We start from the raw sequence: 18,184 nt of genomic DNA, 5'->3' as shown, positions 1-18,184 counted from the left end.
GTACACAACTAGCTCATTTGTAGGAATACATCTATAGAAGTGGGTGTTTAACTTCTAATTGCGTCTCTAAGCAAATATTTGCCCCTTTTCTTTGAAACAAAGGTGCTGAGTCATTTTTTCACATGTGGAAATATTTTTTATAAATGCATATTGTAATTATTTTTTTAATAGTGCATGACGTGAGTCCTGCACAAGTAATAGGTCAACAATTGTCTTCTTTCCGAGAACCAAGTACCCATTGCATCACTTGACTCTCTCAGGGTAATGAAGCAGAGCAGTCCAGGGCCTGTTCAGGAGAGATCGTGTGGGCTTCCCATCTCCATCTAATGGCTTGCAAAACAACACTCAAAAAATAATTTTCCAGTTGGTGCCTTTTCTTTGAAAAAGGAAAAGGCTAATCAAAATTGCAGGTGGGTGACTATTTCTTTACACTCATCAGTCCACCTAATGCAGCCATAGGACCAGCCACTAGTGTACCGGCACATCCGAGCCAAAGAGCCAAAGAGCACCAAGCATCAGCTCCAGGAGTGCTTGAATAATGCTGATCAATCGCATCTGGTCATGTATCTTACGACCTGAGAGACACAAGTTGAGGATTTCAATAGGGTAAGACTGCGCAAACTCCTGCAGACTTTCGCAACACATTTCAAAAACATTGGTGGGCCCCATGCCCCTTCTTGGGGCACCACAAAGCATTCGGAATATTGAAATTAGCTCCTAAAGGAAATCATGGGGCACTCCAGTCCAAGTGCGTGCATACCAAATGAGCGGGCTTGCGCGGATTCCTGGGCACTCCTGGGTTATTTGCAGAGATAGAGGGTTAGTGCCACATGCTCTGATACTTGTTTTTTAGAAGACAAATTGCAGATCTTCATCAGAGTTTAACTCCTGCCCAGTGGGCAAATGATGTCATTTTCATTTTTTAGGTCTCGCTCGAGACCTATTGCTGTTGAGTCGGCTCTCAAGGGACATAGACAGGGGCACGCGCGGCGATTTCACAGCGCATGCCCAGCCCCCCCCCAGCCGTGCACATCTCCAAGTCAGCCATGCCTCTCTGTCGAGCGCGCACACACGCAGATACACACACACTACATACACACTCGCTCACACCCCCCCAACCTACTCACGCACACACACACACATTCACACACGCACATCCACACACTCGAAGTGCCCATCTCCTGTCTCGCTAGCCTGATGCACCAAAAAACAGTGTTTACTCACCGTGCTGATTCAGGAATCCCCCGCTGCTCTCCTCAGGTGCTTTCCTCCTCAGGTGTGTAGGGTCAGCGGCTCAGGGTCTGCAGCAGGCGCGGCTCTCCATGAGCACGGGAGCCCCGCTAGCTCACACACCGCAAATCTTCCGGCTGGCTTCACGATGACGAGTTTCCCCTAGACGTCCGATGTGCATGCTCACGGCACACGGAAACGCGCACAGCGTGACTTTGAGTGCGCACCCGTACAGCTGAGGTGCATGCTCGCACGATCCTTCGCTTGTTCTCTCCAGGGCCGAGTATTTCCTCACCTAAGACCAGAATGTTATGGTGTCAGTTTGACTTCTTGAGTAGAATTGTGGCTGTGATCTGCCTTCAGGTGAATGTATGTGTTACCCTGGAGGGGATATTTATGACCCACGATTGTTATTTCATGAACACCTTTACAACAATATCTGTGGTGCATTTGACACAGTACACATCCTTGCCAGGACCTCAAAAGTATATTGGAACATATTCAAAAGCCTCTTCACCCGGTGATAAATACTTCTGGGGGAACTATGTGGCTTGTTTCTTTGTACATTTAATGGTAGGCGTCGGAGGTTTCTAGCCCATCACAATTTTATAATGTTTGTTGCTGTTGTCTGGCCCTAGATGCCTCCCAGAGATTGACGTAATGCGCTGGATTGACCGAAATGAAACCACATTTGCTTGGCTGGTCATGTAGTACTTACAGTGCACTTTTGTATATGACAGCAGCTCACGACACCTGTGCCATCACGTGGCCGCTTCAGAGATGGGTGTACAAGTGTACAACCTGAAAATCACTGGTTCTGGTGCCTCTCGGCCCCCTCAGCCTCCGTAGCTTTAAGGTCATCAAAATGAGCACCAGATCCTGTTAAGGCCTCTTTAGCGGTGAAGTTTACCGTTCGTTAGTTATTCTGTGCGAAATAAAGAAATCCCACAAATATACTATCAACTAGTGCACACCACAGCTCAGCTGATTATCAGTGCTTGATTGGTAGGCGTTATTTCTCAGGGAGATGGGGCTCATTTTCTCGACGACCTGCGGATGTTGGTCAGGTCAGACTGTTCCGTGCTGGTCCTAAAACCCGCGGTATGCAGTTCCCTGGGGAGGCGCCGAGCCCATAGATAGCAGGTAGTTATTAAGTAAGGAGATGAAAGGGCTGTCGGTGGGAGGCTCCGCCTCGTGCATGGTGTGACTGTCGTTATCACAGCCCATCTTACTTTATTATATTCACGGACGTCAGAGATATGGCTACTGTGCACGCGGGAGCTTGCAAATGACCCTGACTGCTATCCTTCTGTTATGCAGTGATAACATAATTATAGTGCAATTAATAATTTTCTTCCTTGAAACTTCGTTTAAAACGTTTGAGATTTTATTTTATCAGTACTCGGTCTAAAGAGAACAACAGGGTTTGGGCAGCGCTTAATATCGCTGCTCATTTACATTAGACATGTGCAGCATGGTTATTCTAGATTTTCGCTTCATTTTTTGCATGCTGCAAGCAAGTGTTCCAGTTATAATGTGAAGTTCTCTTGTGTGCACATTTTATATGCATGCAGTGTTTGCTGTTTTTTCTGTTAACATTTGACGTTAAATGTAACTTTTAAGTTCATGTAGTATATAGAAGATTCTAAATATTGTTTACCTAAGAAACACATAATTTATTTCTTTAATCATTTATTAATGGGGTTCAGTGCAGGTGCTTTTATTGCCCCAATAGAACCCTCGAAGTTTGGGAAGTAGAGGTTGTTAACTATGCCTCTTGCAGGGGTGGCTCCTTTGTTTCAACGGGGAGGAGCGTCGCCCCACTTAAAAATCCCCAGAGATGAATAATAAAATTGTATTTAATATTTTATTTTTTATCCCCCGTCCCAAGCGTCAGGACAGGGTGGGGCAGTTGCTGAGTGACAGGAGCATGTCACTCAGCAGGGAGGAGGGTTGGCTAGTATGGCACTGTTAAAAGTCAGGGCTCGAAAAATGCAAAAAATGGTACTAGTCCTGCAGGAATACTACCTTAAAAAATGTCCTCGACCTAACTGCAACCTACTTGACCTCCGTCTCTGAAAGCGGAGCAAATGTGACAATATAACAAGATTTAAAGGCATCTTTATTGCTCATTAACTTTGTGAGCAATAAAAATGCCTTTAAATCTTATCTTGTCACATTTGTTCCGTTTTCACAGACAGAGAACAAAAGTTGGTTTGTTTTCCTACTCGCCAGAAAGGGTGAGTAGGACCTAAAAACAGCTCGACCTTGTTCCGTGGAAGTGGCCCGTTTCCACAACGCTGCGCTCTGTGCGTCCGAGGGACCAGAGAGTCTGCAGCCAAACTCTCACCAGATCTGAGCTGCCTGCGGCCCACGCAGGGAGCCCCCATAGTAGAGCCGCCACCACCTTAGTGCCACAGGAGGGCACACCCGACATGCTAGTGTTTGGACCCACTGGGGGTCCTGCGCTGTAAGGTTGAATTTTCCATCAAAAAGTCCCAGCTCTACCGCCCATCCAACTAACCAGGAATAGAAACCCTTCCTATCAGGGCCACTGTAATTATATGATTTTTTTCCCCCACATAATTATGAATTTGGCGCATGGGCTATACAATCCATAATCTGCTGCATAATTTACAGATTTTGGGGGAAAAAATGTTTTTAACTCAAACAAGTTACTTAATTTTTTTTTAAAACAGCAACACATGTTGCCATGCAGTGGAAAGCCCTTCACAAAGGTTATTTGGTCATCTTTCAGTAGCTTATTGGTACTGAGGTGAGATGTTTGCTAAAACACTGATAAAAATAGTGAAAATTACAACATTTTGAAGTCATTCTATCACAAAATGTGCTGTATTATGCCACCTAATTTGCCTCTTTTTGCCGAATAATTTAGTCAGCACGGCCGCTTAATTTGGTCTTCTTCTGCTGTTTAATTCCAGTGGCGCTGCATATAAACTAGACCCCACCCCACTCCTAAACATGGTTCCCTATGTTCATTCTTTTATAGTCCCGCTGGTATTTTAAGTGTGTTTTTTCACGTGTTCTCGCACGCGGGCGCACTGAAGTTGCTTCAAAGTGGAAAAAGCACTGTAAATATGATCTAAGAAAATGTGTTTTTTCTTTTATGATGCAATGCATGATGAAAAGGCTGCGTCTTGGCACCATATGAGAGGCTTTGGTGTATTCCTGAAAATTCTGCATCGAGCTGTCGCCCTGAGTACTTGTGACTCCCAAATGGCCCTCGAATTCTCTTCTTGAATTTTTCTCAGATAATAAGTCCTTAAAATGACTTTGAGTATTTAATTCAAAAGGCTTGAAAGCCATCTACTGAGCCTATGAATAGCAGAGGCAATTTGTTCCTTTTAAAGCTTAGCAGTGTTTGTTTCCCTCTTCTCTCCCCCAGTTAATCTTTGATTGAGAGTCCTTTTAAATCACAAAAAATATACACAAACGCTTCTTATGCAATCAGTGGGATTAGCAGCACTGACACACAACAGCCCGTGCACGTATTGGTACAGCATGGGCTGCGGCAGCGCACACTGCTCTACCACGGGGTCTCCCCAGTCCTGCCCTGAAGTGAACTAGCTATCTCATGCTCCATTCCCTTTCAAGTCTTGGCCTCTCTTCTGAAACCACAGTGGCACAAGCCAAAGTGTGTAAAATCCGATGAGGGCATAATACAAGCATTTGCAATGCAATAGGTCTCGCATTTACACGAGTTTAAGCTATTGGTATTGTAAATGACAATGCATTTTATTTATGTTTTAAAAACCAAAATATAAATAAAAGGCATGGCCATTTACAATGCCAATAGCTCAAACTCGCGTAAATGCGAGACCTATTGCATTGCAAATGCTTGTCATTTCATGAAGCTTTATTCTGTACATGTTATACAATGACCATAAAAGCGCACAAGCAAAATATTATACAATAACAGATACAAGTTAAAACAGGGAAATATTTAAAATATCATACTTTTTCTAAGCTGAATTGATTTACATAGAAAAGTAGCAATATAAAAACATTTGTCCCGGGAATTCATATTATAAATCAACTTTATGGCATTGTCCACATTATAAATATCATACTTTACAAACAGTGGTTTCAGGTAAGCAACCCTAACATTCAGAAAGAGAGTACAAATTAACATAAAGTGCAGTGTGCTTTGTTTTGAATGACCATCACATGGGCAAGGTCCTACTGGGTGCTTCTTTAGTTGAGGGAAGGCCACCTAAACGTAAGCCATTCCAAATCTAAGTCTAGTTAGAACAAACCTATGGGCTGGTCTGGTTACCTGGCTCAAATACAACTGGAAGCCTACACTTTCAATATATATATTGTACAGGTTAACTGTAGTAAGGCGACCATTAACTACTAGACGTTTTTGGGCTCTGTACGTCATAAAAATATTTTTCATATCCTGCTTGGAAAAATTTCCAGCAGAACACAGGTCTACCAATATGTCGAGTCCATAAAAACTGTCTACAATATAGTTAAAGTAATCCAGAGGCTCCCCCGTCTGGGGAGAGAACACCCCTGTGCACAACCGGAACGGACCGAGGTCTTATTCCATATAGAAAGGATCAAGAGTCAAGATTAACCATCACTGGATTTTATTCAGTATGATGTATAATTTTCGAATTTTATTCATTCAAAAAGTTCTTTTAGAAATCAAAAAGCATGTCTTCTGGTTAAATCTTTAGGTGACATGATAATCCTCAAACATCCCGATGCATTTCGGGCAGATGCCCTTTGTCAAGGGATTACTCTACAAACAAGTTAGAAAATGACCATAATCAGTGACATGAGTAAAAAACAAGAATGAAGCTAAAATGCAGTGACTAGCGTTACGAGTGCAAAAACGTATGATTTGGTGATAGTGAACACATAGGGGAAATGAACGTGTGCCAGAAACAGCAGTATGTGCAGATCCACAGTTTCCCTGGAAATATAGAAATCTGTTAAGAAGAATGAAATCCCAGTGTCAATCAAGGCAAAGCATGCTAAAACGCCGGTGTGCGTTAAACAGAAAGACCCTTCGTGCAAGTACACGCGAAGCGTCCGAAAAATAGACCCGCGATATAATTTAAACAAACCCAGTGAAGATATTGAGGGAGTCTCCAGTGGAGTACTTACATGAGGCAGGTTGTAAGATCGCCCGCGGAGATACGGCGGAGCGGTTGTGGAGGTGCGGAGCTACCACAAAGTGATAAAGAATAACCGGAGCGTATAGACACAAACAAAGGACTATAGTGAAAAACGGGCCTCAGTGCAAACAAGGATAAAGACTCAAAAGTACCGCCATTTTAAAGAGTGGCGGAAGTGAGGTGAAAAGAATAAGTGGAATGAGACATATATGAACCAGAAAGAGATAAATGCAACAGTAAATCATGCGTAATCAACAGGGTACATAATTATAAGTAACACAAAAATTCAATGCGGTCATTGAGCCCATTAGGGACCATCGTGGACAAAAACCGGATCCAGTAGTTTTCGCGTTTCAGTAAAGTGTTCTTGTTGTTGTAAGTGATTGGAACCTGTTCCAAAATTTGAAATTTGAGTTGTGCCACAGAATGTCTATACTCAACTCAAATTTCAAATTTTGGAACAGGTTCCAATCACTTACAACAACAAGAACACTTTACTGAAACGCGAAAACTACTGGATCCGGTTTTTGTCCACGATGGTCCCTAATGGGCTCAATGACCGCATTGAATTTTTGTGTTACTTATAATTATGTACCCTGTTGATTACGCATGATTTACTGTTGCATTTATCTCTTTCTCGTTCATATATGTCTCATTCCACTTATTCTTTTCACCTCACTTCCGCCACTCTTTAAAATGGCGGTACTTTTGAGTCTTTATCCTTGTTTGCACTGAGGCCCGTTTTTCACTATAGTCCTTTGTTTGTGTCTATACGCTCCGGTTATTCTTTATCACTTTGTGGTAGCTCCGCACCTCCACAACCGCTCCGCCGTATCTCCGCGGGCGATCTTACAACCTGCCTCATGTAAGTACTCCACTGGAGACTCCCTCAATATCTTCACTGGGTTTGTTTAAATTATATCGCGGGTCTATTTTTCGGACGCTTCGCGTGTACTTGCACGAAGGGTCTTTCTGTTTAACGCACACCGGCATTTTAGCATGCTTTGCCTTGATTGACACTGGGATTTCATTCTTCTTAACAGATTTCTATATTTCCAGGGAAACTGTGGATCTGCACATACTGCTGTTTCTGGCACACGTTCATTTCCCCTATGTGTTCACTATCACCAAATCATACGTTTTTGCACTCGTAACGCTAGTCACTGCATTTTAGCTTCATTCTTGTTTTTTACTCGTGTCACTGATTATGGTCATTTTCTAACTTGTTTGTAGAGTAATCCCTTGACAAAGGGCATCTGCCCGAAATGCATCGGGATGTTTGAGGATTATCATGTCACCTAAAGATTTAACCAGAAGACATGCTTTTTGATTTCTAAAAGAACTTTTTGAATGAATAAAATTCGAAAATTATACATCATACTGAATAAAATCCAGTGATGGTTAATCTGGACTCTTGATCCTTTCTATATGGAATAAGACCTCGGTCCGTTCCGGTTGTGCACAGGGGTGTTCTCTCCCCAGACGGGGGAGCCTCTGGATTACTTTATCGATTTTCACACTGCCTGGCCAGACAGTGTTCATACCCCAGTTGCACACCACAGCCCGTTACAACCCTGCAACTCAGGATTAAATCGCTGTGCGAGCTCCTTCCTACTTTGAATTTATAATATAGTTAAGCCAAAGTATCTTTGTATAATTATCCAGGTCGAGACAATCCCTAATGACATGCTGGTTAAAGGCTGTCTCTTCCTTGTGCCAAATCGCGCCCAGATCATTAAAGGCCTTAATAGAATGAGGCCACTTAAGTGGGCAATCCCCACTTCCCTATGGATCAAATCAGTTGGGGCTGAAGTAGGTAGGCAAAGAAGTTTTTAAGGGAGGTGTTTTCTTCCTTTTGCAAGGAGCCTACGTTGATGTAGCCCCACAGCCCCGCCCCATATAATGCAATAGAAACACTCCTTGCCTTATAGATTTGCATAATGTCCCTGATACGTCTATCGCCGATCTTGGAGGCAAATTTAAATATACCATAGGCACTTTTTACCATCTTAGACCTAACATTTACTAGATCCTGAGACCAACTACCATCACATGAAAAAATAACACCCAAAAACAAAACTTTTCCACTTGCTGCACTTTCACCCCATCTATAAAAAAGGTGTGATTTTTATTGGTTCTAGCACCACAGATCATCATATGGGTGTTATTCTTATTGATTACCAGCTTCCTTTCTTTTATAAAATCGAAAAACCGATCCATCAGGCGCTGGAGGCCTATGGGGGTCTGTGACAGGAGCACAGCGTTATCTGCATAAAGCAGAACTGGCACACCTGTCCCATCAACCTGGGGTGTCTCAGCTTTAACTGTTTTTAAAACAGAATCTACAGCATTAATAAAAAGGGTAAACAGCAAAGGGGCGAGGACACAGTCCTGTCTTATTCCGCGCTTTACACTGAAGTTTGTGGTACACTCCCCACTTGCCCCGTAGCGCACACAGGTTTGCATCTTATCATAAAGTCTAGCTAAGAAGAAAATAATAGCCTCTGGTGCACCAAGTTCCAACAGGACTGGCCATAGAATGGAGTGGTCGACCAGATCAAATGCACTGCTTAAATCGGCAAAGCAAAGATATAAAATACCAGGCTTAGCCTTGGTATATTTGCCAATTAATTGTTCTAAATTCATTCATTGATCTAGTGTCCCTCGACCCTTTCTGAAACCATATTGGGAGATCGCAAGAATCCCATTCTCGTCAGCCCACTCTTCCAACCTAAACAGCAGCACTCTACTCATGATTTTCACCGATGAATCGAGCAAACTAATTGGACGATAATTACATGCTGCTGACTTGTCCCCCTTCTTATAGATAGGGACAATAATGGAATCTCCCCATGTAGTAGGAATCAGGGTTGATACTGCTGCGTTTAATACCAAAGTAAGTATAGGTCCCCACAGCAGCGGGACTGTCTTGTAAACATCAGTTGGTAATCCGTCAGGTCCCTGGGCCTTACCCCCCTTACTGGCCTTAATACTACGTTCAACCTCTCCCAAGGAGATATCTAAAGGGACTATAGGCCAGTATCTTTGTTCAACATCATAGGGACCAGCGGCTTGGAATATAGCTGAAAAAGGAGAGACCCAGGCCTCGCTGCTGACGTTGGATGCAAGGTGTGGGACTTTGTCATCCTTAAGAAAGGGGGAGTTAACCGTGGACCAAAACAGGCAGCTATCAGAAGTCGCTGCTGCCTGCGTTAGATTGCCCCATGCTTCTTGCTGCAACTCCCTCTTCCTTCTGGAAAGTGCCAATTTATAATCATGTCTTACAACTGTAACTTGATTCTTATCCCTAGTTCTAAGTGCTAGAACCTGTTTCAATTGGGAAAGAAGAGCTGTACAGGCATGGTCAAACCAACCCTTTTCACGGGCGGTCTTTCCTAGCCTTCTTCCAGTAAATGTGGCATCAATTGTTTTATTGATATTAAAAAAAATATTCAAAATGGAAACAGATGCACTACCTGATGCCAGGATGCCATTAATATCAACCAAAGATTTTGATATAATAGAGGTCATTACTGTTGCAGATTTTTCCCCTTTCCACCTTAACCTAGTTCCATTTGGCCTGTGAAGCTCAACGTTACATAGGGTCCTAGACACCCGCTAACTAATACGTTTCCAGATCTCTGTTTTCATTACGATGCGATTGTGGTCACTTAGAGTACTTTCCTCATTTACCGATGTCAGGCAATTTGGCACAATGCTAGACGAAACCATAACATGGTCGATGTGGGAGTTAGTCTTCCTTCCAATATAGGGATATTTTGGCCACTAACATCTTTTGCAGGCTGCAATAGCTCTAAGTCGTAAGTTGACATAATATTATTTATTGCCTCACCAAAGGCATTGTGGGGGAAGTGTGGTGTGTTAACACCGCTATTGTTTTGCACCCCACATGCCCTAGAAAACGACAATGGACAAATCGAAGAATTAAAATCACCTAGCCAAATATAATTAAAAGTACATTTTGCTTCTGCTACAAGCTTCACAATGGCACTTTCTAATTCCTCTATAACTTTGTGCCGTGTATTATCGAAAATATTGTTATAAAAATGTATTAAAAGCACATCTGGGCCTTCCTTCTGTTGTACCCCTAGAATTTGTGAATGAGTTCCTACTTTTACATGTTTAAACCACCCTTTGCTCTACCGTGCCTAGACTCTGAGGCTTCTAAACTGTAACAGACAAAACCATCAAGGCTAGGTTTTGTGGAGCACCATGTTTGCTGGAAACATAAAATATCATATGACCTAATCAGGTCCTCCCACCCCAAATTTTTCCCTTTGGATGCCCAGCCAGCTATGTTCCAGCTAACAATAGATGTTCCCCCTATGGTGCAACTTTTAGGTTGATTTTGTACAATAGTAAAGGTAACCACATCCACACAGGGTTCAACCTCAACTAAACCAACATTTATCTTCTCAGTACATGTAGATTTCTGATCTTTTACCACCCTCTCAACAACAGAAACAGGTTCAAGCCTATTATCAATGATCGCTATGGGGACACCATTCATGGCTTGCTCTGGGTCTATACTAGTCCCATTCAATTGATTGACTTGGGTATTCTGAGTTATACTCAGGTGCGGCCTGCTGACCTTTAGATGTCAATCATTTGAGTCCAAAGAACTCAGGGCTTGATACCTATTCTGTGTTTGAAACCTCAAAAGTTGGATGATGGTTAGGAATAAAGGGTCTACCTCTATTGATAACCTGGGGAGCCTTAATAAGGTGATTATAAAAATAGCCCAAAGGGTGTACACGCACACTATTCTCATCTGAGGTTAGAGAGGCTGCTTTAAGCAAAACAGTTGTGACATGTTGGGGGTGTTTAAAATTAACAATAACACAATCACCCCTGCAGGTTTTTCTTGAGTTACCAATCCAATTTACTCTTCTAGTTGTTAATATCTGATCGGAGTAGTTGGTTGGGAACCCGCATTGCCTGTGCAGCCATGAGACTGTTTTATTTTTAAGTGAATCGTGTGATTCCTGATGTGGTTGGGTCAAGTTAGGATCCATAGGCGGTACATTAGAAAGAACAACTACATAGGGTGCACAATCAGGTGGGAGGTTGATAAAACGGCTTTTCTGTGATGCTATCACTCCCTTCGTACTTTTGTGTACCACTGTTATCTGTTCTTTCTGACTAACCAGTCGCGGGGGTCAGGTATAACTGCAATATTTGGAGCCAACCTTCCATCATGCGGTTTCGGTACAACGTTACTGACTGATACACCCCTCTCTTTGAGCCTGGTGCTTTCAACCTTACCAATATGAGCATCCAAGAGGCTACCTAGCCTAGACACTTCAGCTGAGATTAGGTCTAGTTTATCCGCTAAAGGTTTAACAATAGTTTCAAAATGATCCTCAATGATACTAACTAATAAATCAAATTGCTCAGTGTTCAAACTAACAGCAGTTCTCAGTCAGGGTCTCCATGTTACGGACTTTACTCTTTGGCTTAATTTCGGCTCTTTTCTTGTTATGGTTCCCCCCACGCTTAAGTTGCACTTTCCTACACGCCCTCACTGCTCTCTTGACCGGGGTACGCCGTGCTGGGGTATCATAAGGTACATCCGGTGGGTCATGAACGGATGCTGACGTTACTGGTACTTCCATCAATAGAACTTCAGGGTCGCAGTTAGCAATCACAGACAGTGCAATATTAGCAATAGGTGATGTAAGGAGTAAGGCGGGTGAACTCCCCCGACCCAATGATTTTCTCCGTTCACTATTAATTTTATTTACTATTTTTACAAGATAATTATCCAGGGTAGATGACTGCTTTGACAATATGAATGCTGATAGTTAATCCCAGGAGCTCTAAATATGAGGAGTACAAGCTGCTGGTCACGATGAGGTAATGACTTGATCAGCACAGGGAGGCCAGGGGCATAAAAATACCAGCATTAAAATAAAATCCAATAATAAGGGATAAAAAGTCTCTCTTTGCTTACTAGCAAATCAATTTAACAACCGACAAAGGGAGTGGCCCAGCCCAGCCTCGTCCTGCCCCAGACTGCCCCGCCCTTGTCCCGGGCTTCTCCCGGTTGCTCCCGTGCGCGACTCGCTTGGCGAGAGGTGCTCCTTACTCTTAAAGCGCGTCCGGCGCCTTGTTGCCGTCAGCGATCCTGCGCCGGTCCCCAGGGCAGCTTGGAGTTGTTGTGTCCCGCTGGCGGTGGGACCGGCGTTTGCTGGGGCTGCTGGATCCGCTGGAGCTGCTAGGGCCTTTGTCGATACCCTTACAGCGTGGGTCACGATATGCTGGCCGTTCCCCTCACGGCGTGCTGGGTTTCCAGGTGAGTGCCCCAGGAGCGTTCGGCGCTCCTTACTCTTAAAGCGCCTCCGGGCGCCTTGTTGCCGTCAGCGATCCTGCGCCGGTCCCCAGGGCAGCTGGGAGTTGTAGTGTCCCGCTGGCGGTGGGACCGGCGTGTGCTGGGGCTGCTGGGTCCGCTGGAGCTGCTGGGGCCTTTGTCGATCCCCTTACAGCGGGGGTCGCGATATGCTTGCCGTTCCCCTCACGGCGTGCTGGGTTTCTAGGTGAGTGCAAATGATGTCACTATGGGAGCCATCCAGCTGCCAGGTTCAAGTTGAATATTTACAAAAAGTCCTCTGAAGGTTTTGGGCAGGAATATGATAACTAAGCATTTGTGACCACATACAGTAACCCAAGGACCACACTACAGATGGACACCACACACGGTGTTATAACAAAAATAAGTATACTTTATATAGATTTACCAGATATAAAACCTTGTGTGGTGTCCATCTGTAGTGTTGCCACTGGGTTACTGTATGTGGTCACAAATGCTTTACACACTGCCTCTGAGATAAGCCTGTCTGCTCGTGCCAAGCCACGAAGGGGGTGAGCAGGGGTAATTTTGGGAGTGTAATCCCCTTATCCTGACTAGAGGCAAGGGTCCCTATTTTTCACAAGTACCTACCTGTGCCAACTAGAGACCCCCATATCTAACATTGGTGGTCAGCGGTGAGGATTCTGGACTTGCATTTGTGACTCATGTACAGTGATTGGTGAACACTACTTAGTGATTGCAGACCATAACGCAACCCATACTTTTTGGTAGATTTCTTTTGGGGATTTTCTATTTTTGCCAAGAACTGCCAAGTTAAATCACCATGAATAAAGCAGCATCCATAGCATCTGTTGATTTTTATTGTGAGGACAGAGAGATATGGAGGATACATGAAATAGAGCTGGCCAAGCTTAAGTGGAGTGGACAACTGGAGTTAGAGAATAGGAAATTTGCTCTGGAAGAAAAGAAAATGCAGTTTGAGCATGTCTTGATAATGAAGGAGCTCAAGAGGCTTGAGGCCATGAGTGTCTCAGCCCAGCAACAAGAAATGTGTGTAGCTCAGAGATTGAGCTTTGCTGAGTTGGAGATGGAGTCCAGCTCAGATGGTGGCAGCACAATTGAATTTTCTAGTGCTGAGGGAGTAGTACACACACCCAGAGATGTGGCGCCTGACTTGGAGGGGGTTAACATACACCAGGAGGTTCAAGGACTTTAGGTAGCTCCAGTAGTGCGCAGTGTCTTTGTGGAGAATGGGATACCTGGTGCAAGGGTTCATGGTCCTAGTGGTGGGAGGGACACTCTACTGACTCTAAATGAGAGGTGCAGGGAGAGGAGTTCCCCCAAGGTTAAAATCATGGTATGTGAGTGTGAAAACCGCCCAGAAGAGTGTGGGTTGAGTGACAAAGACAGTCAGATACTGTCCTGCCAAATTCAGGAGAGTGGTGTGGTGTAAGTGTGCGAGGCACTGGATTGCGAGGTGAAGGATGGTTTGGTTAACCCCTGTAGGGGGCTGTGTGATCCAATTGTGGGAGAGCATATTGTAAGTCCCTGTTTTTCAGAGCTATGCCAACACCTGTTGGATAGTGAGTTCTCTGACCGTAGGGGGCTCACATTGGAGACAGACCTTTTGGTGAATTGCAGAGTGTCTGGAGAGGCATTGGGGAGTGACCCTGTTGGTGGTGGCTCAGGTATCTTCTAACCCAGAGTGGTGAAAGTGGTGCAGAGTATCCCAGCTAGGGGGTGTAGGGGCTCACGTCCTGTCTCAGTGGAGAAGGAGTGAGTGTGGGGCTGCGTGTCCCCAGGTTCCCGAAACCCAGTCTCAGAGCCTGGATGGTTCTTTAAGGGAACACCAGGTGGGGAGCCTAGGCTGTCCTGATGGGCCGCCCATTGAGGGAGGTCCCCTAGTGTCTGGTGAGCTGGGAGTGTCTGTTATCAGACCTCCATCAGTTCTGGTGTCTGTCAGTGCCGCTCCAGTTGGGAGGGTTCAGAGGTTCAGACTGAGGGGTGACAGGGGGAAAAAGTCCCCAGTGGAGGAACCAGTGGGTCAGGGGCCAGCCAGAGGCTGCGTCACCAGTGAATGACCATGGTGACACCACTTTTGTCCTGGGGGATCTTCACGCACTGTCAGATGGACAGGGGTCGGGAGATCTGCGCCAGGCAGACTGTTACACAACACATGAGTTATGTGTTACCCTCAGGGGGGGCATGCGTGCTCCAAAGAAAGGCCTGGTTTGCCAGGCAAGTGTTCAACCGCAGGGTTTGGTCCCTGGGTTGGGAAGCCAGGTTCAGGTGTTGTTCAGCTAAGTTTAGTTCAGTTCTTACGATGCAAAACTTTGCGTCAATGTACCTTACGATGCGTTGCGCTTCCACGACAAGCAATGTCCAAGCGAGGGAAATGCGGCAAAGTTCAGGTGCAAAGAAATAAAGACATGAAGATCTTCCGGATGCGGGACGCTTCTCTGGGGAAGTGATAAGTTCTCGGTTCGATGCGTGGACTGCAGCGGCGACACCCTTGTTCAGCGATTCGAGGGCAACAGCTCCAACTACGACACTCTTCTCTCATGATGCGTGAAGCTTCCGCACAATGCGACAACTACAGCGGCGACATCCACGATGCGACAGCAGCAGCTCCGACTGCAGGTCGCTTCTCAGGGATGCAAGGCGCTTTCCTCGATGTGGTGCAATGCAACAGTTCCAGCGGCGACACCCTTGTTCAGAAGTGCGACAGCAGGCCCAGCGACGGCAACACGCTTCTACCTCGTTGCGAGACTCTTCTTCGATGCAGTGCAGTGCGACAACTTTAGCGGCGACACCCTTGCTCAGAAGTGCGACGGTAGGCAGCAGCGGCGGTGACACGCTTCCTCTTCATTGTGGCATGCTTCTCTCGATGCGATGCAGTGCGACAACTCCAGCAGCGACACCCTTGTTCAGAAGTGCGTCAGCAGCAGCGATGGTGACACGCTTCGATCTCGTAGTGTCGTGCTTCCAGCTCCTTGTGACACGCAGTTCCTAAGAAGGCCCAAAACAGCAGCAGGTACTTCCACAAGAGTTCTCGGGAGCTGGGGGTTGAAGTCTGTTGTCCTTGAGACTTCAGCAGGAGGCAAGCTCTTTTCCAAGCCCTTGAGATCCTTCACAAGTTGAAAGCTAAGTATTCAAAGTTCCTTTCTCCTTCCTTTGGCAGTAAGGCAACCACTACAGGCCAATACCTCTAGCAGCACTTAAGCTTCGGAATAGTCTCTCCTGAGTTTCTTCAGGTTCCTCTCCTGAGTAAAGGTTTCTTCTTGTAGTCCAAATGTGATCTACTTTCTTGGTATCAGGGTCCCAATATTTATACCCCAAAATCCTTTGTCCTCTGAAGGCAGAGGGGCCTTTGCCCAGTCCAAACCAGTTCTGGAGCACTCTGTTTACATGGCTCCTTCTTTCCTTTCACAGTGCTGGGCAGAAACATCAGACGCCCCACAGGAGGTGGAGCCAGCATTGTGGAGGGAAAGCACAGCCCTGGAGCAGTCTGTTGACATGACTCCTTCTCTCCTTTCACAGTGCAGGGCAGAGACATCAGACGCACCACAGGGGGTGGAGCCAGCACTGTGGGGGGCAGGCACAGTCCTATTCAGGTCCCAGGTGCAACTCTTCCCTCCCATCTAGATGCAGATCTCTCTATTCACCACTGGGCGGACTCACCCTGTCTCCTGGAATCCCCCAGCTCTGTCACTCAAACCCTGACAAGGAATACACAACCTAGCAGAGGCCGGCTTGGATAATTAGACAAGAAAATACCTACTTTCTAAAAGTGGTATTTTCAAAAACAGAATGTTAAAACCAACTTCACTAAAATATCTATTTTATCATTCTGAGCTCAGGCATACTAGACTCAAATTTCTACCATGTTCCCTGAGTCAGTTAGGATTATAAAATGAAAATCGAAAATGGCTGTAATTCACTATTAGGACATGCCACACACATCAGGGCTTGTCCTACCTTATACTTACAATGCACCCTGCCCTTGTGCCTACCATAGGGGTGTCTGATATGAAGAAAATGGAAGGTTTAGGGACTGGCAAGTGGGTGCATTCGCCCAGTCAGCATGGCAATACCAGACTGCACACAGGCTCTGCAATGGCAGGCCTTTGACAAACTTTTACAGGCTGCTTCTCTGGGTGGCACAACTAGTGCTGCAAGCCCACTAGCAGCATTTGGTTTACAAGCCCTGGGCACACTATGTGCACTGTACTAGGGTCTGACAAGTAAACCAAATCAGCCAATCATGGAATCACTAATCCATACATCAATTTACAATAATGAGAGCCTATGCACTTTATAGAAGGAAGGCAAAAAGATGACCCTGCAAAAAGGGCCAAATCCAACAGGCGGCCACTAAATTGAAAGCTGACTGTGCCGTAAATTAAATAAATAAATAGGCGTGGGCGCTATAGTTAAAGCGGACTGCGCTGTAAATTAAATAAAAAGTGGGCAGCATGCTGTGACGTTGTGGGTGGAATAGGGGAAGATCATCAAAGAAAATAGTGCTCACCAACTACATAAAGCAGACCGTGTAACAACACAAGTAAAAAGTCCAGTCATTATGGGAGATTACAAATGCAGACAAGGTGGTACCAAGGAGGGACTACTAAGCCTATTCATGAATGAAAAGCAACGATTTCAAAAGGACAGCCACAGGAGCCAGTTGAAAAGATGGGTGGGAAATGGGGGAAGATTCTATTTCATACTTCAATACAGCATGCCTCGAAGAGCATCCCACCCTCAACCTAAAAACAGCCGGCACACTGACATGTCAGACTAGCCCATCAGGCCCTGCCTGATTGTTCTACCGGCCAGTCTGACCCTGCCCACAAAGTCACAATCTAGTCACTAAGGAGTAACAAAGTTTTCCGCGAGGAATCCTGAGCTTACCTTTGGCAACTTATCACAAGCAACAATGCCTTCCTCAGATAATATGACCAGTGGGATATAAATAGAAGCACTAAAACACAGTTACCATTATGAAATAAACAAGCTAACATTCCAAATTCAATATAGTTAGAAAATGCAATCTTTAGTGATTCAAATGACAGACATAAAGTAATCCCGATGTAGGGATTAGGAGTTATTTTATTAAAAGTGGGATTTACTTTAAATCAAAAGGAACCTTTGAAAGTTAAAATAAATAAGCAATCCAGTAAACAGACTATGAATCTCAAATGTGGCCACGAAGAGGTGACGGTTTACATACTTTTAGTATGAAACAAAGCAGTGCCTCTCAAGAAATGGAATTAAAAGAAGTAGCTGTTCTTTAAAATTATGGTCGTTTGCAATAAAGCAACTCACTCAGTACACTTGGCTTTCTTCATTTCCCAGAAATACTGCAGATGTTTAACTTGGGCTAGTTGAAACAAATATATAGTCTAAGGGTATTGTAGACAGGCCTGGAGGCTAGCATCCCTAACCCTCACAGAAGCATTTCTGGTCCAGAGGT

General features: G+C 44.9%; 1 protein-coding gene across 2 annotated transcripts in view; it reads left to right on the top strand.

Annotated features, from left to right (window-relative positions):
- Positions 1-18,184, top strand: part of KMO (kynurenine 3-monooxygenase) — a 473,316-nt gene that overhangs the window by 249,685 nt on the left and 205,447 nt on the right. The window lies entirely within an intron of this gene.

This window comes from Lissotriton vulgaris, chromosome 6, assembly GCF_964263255.1.
Source record: "Lissotriton vulgaris chromosome 6, aLisVul1.2, whole genome shotgun sequence".
Taxonomy (NCBI): domain Eukaryota; kingdom Metazoa; phylum Chordata; class Amphibia; order Caudata; family Salamandridae; genus Lissotriton; species Lissotriton vulgaris.
The sequence above is the reverse complement of the archived record's forward strand: the minus strand, read 5'-3'. Positions and strand labels throughout refer to the sequence as shown.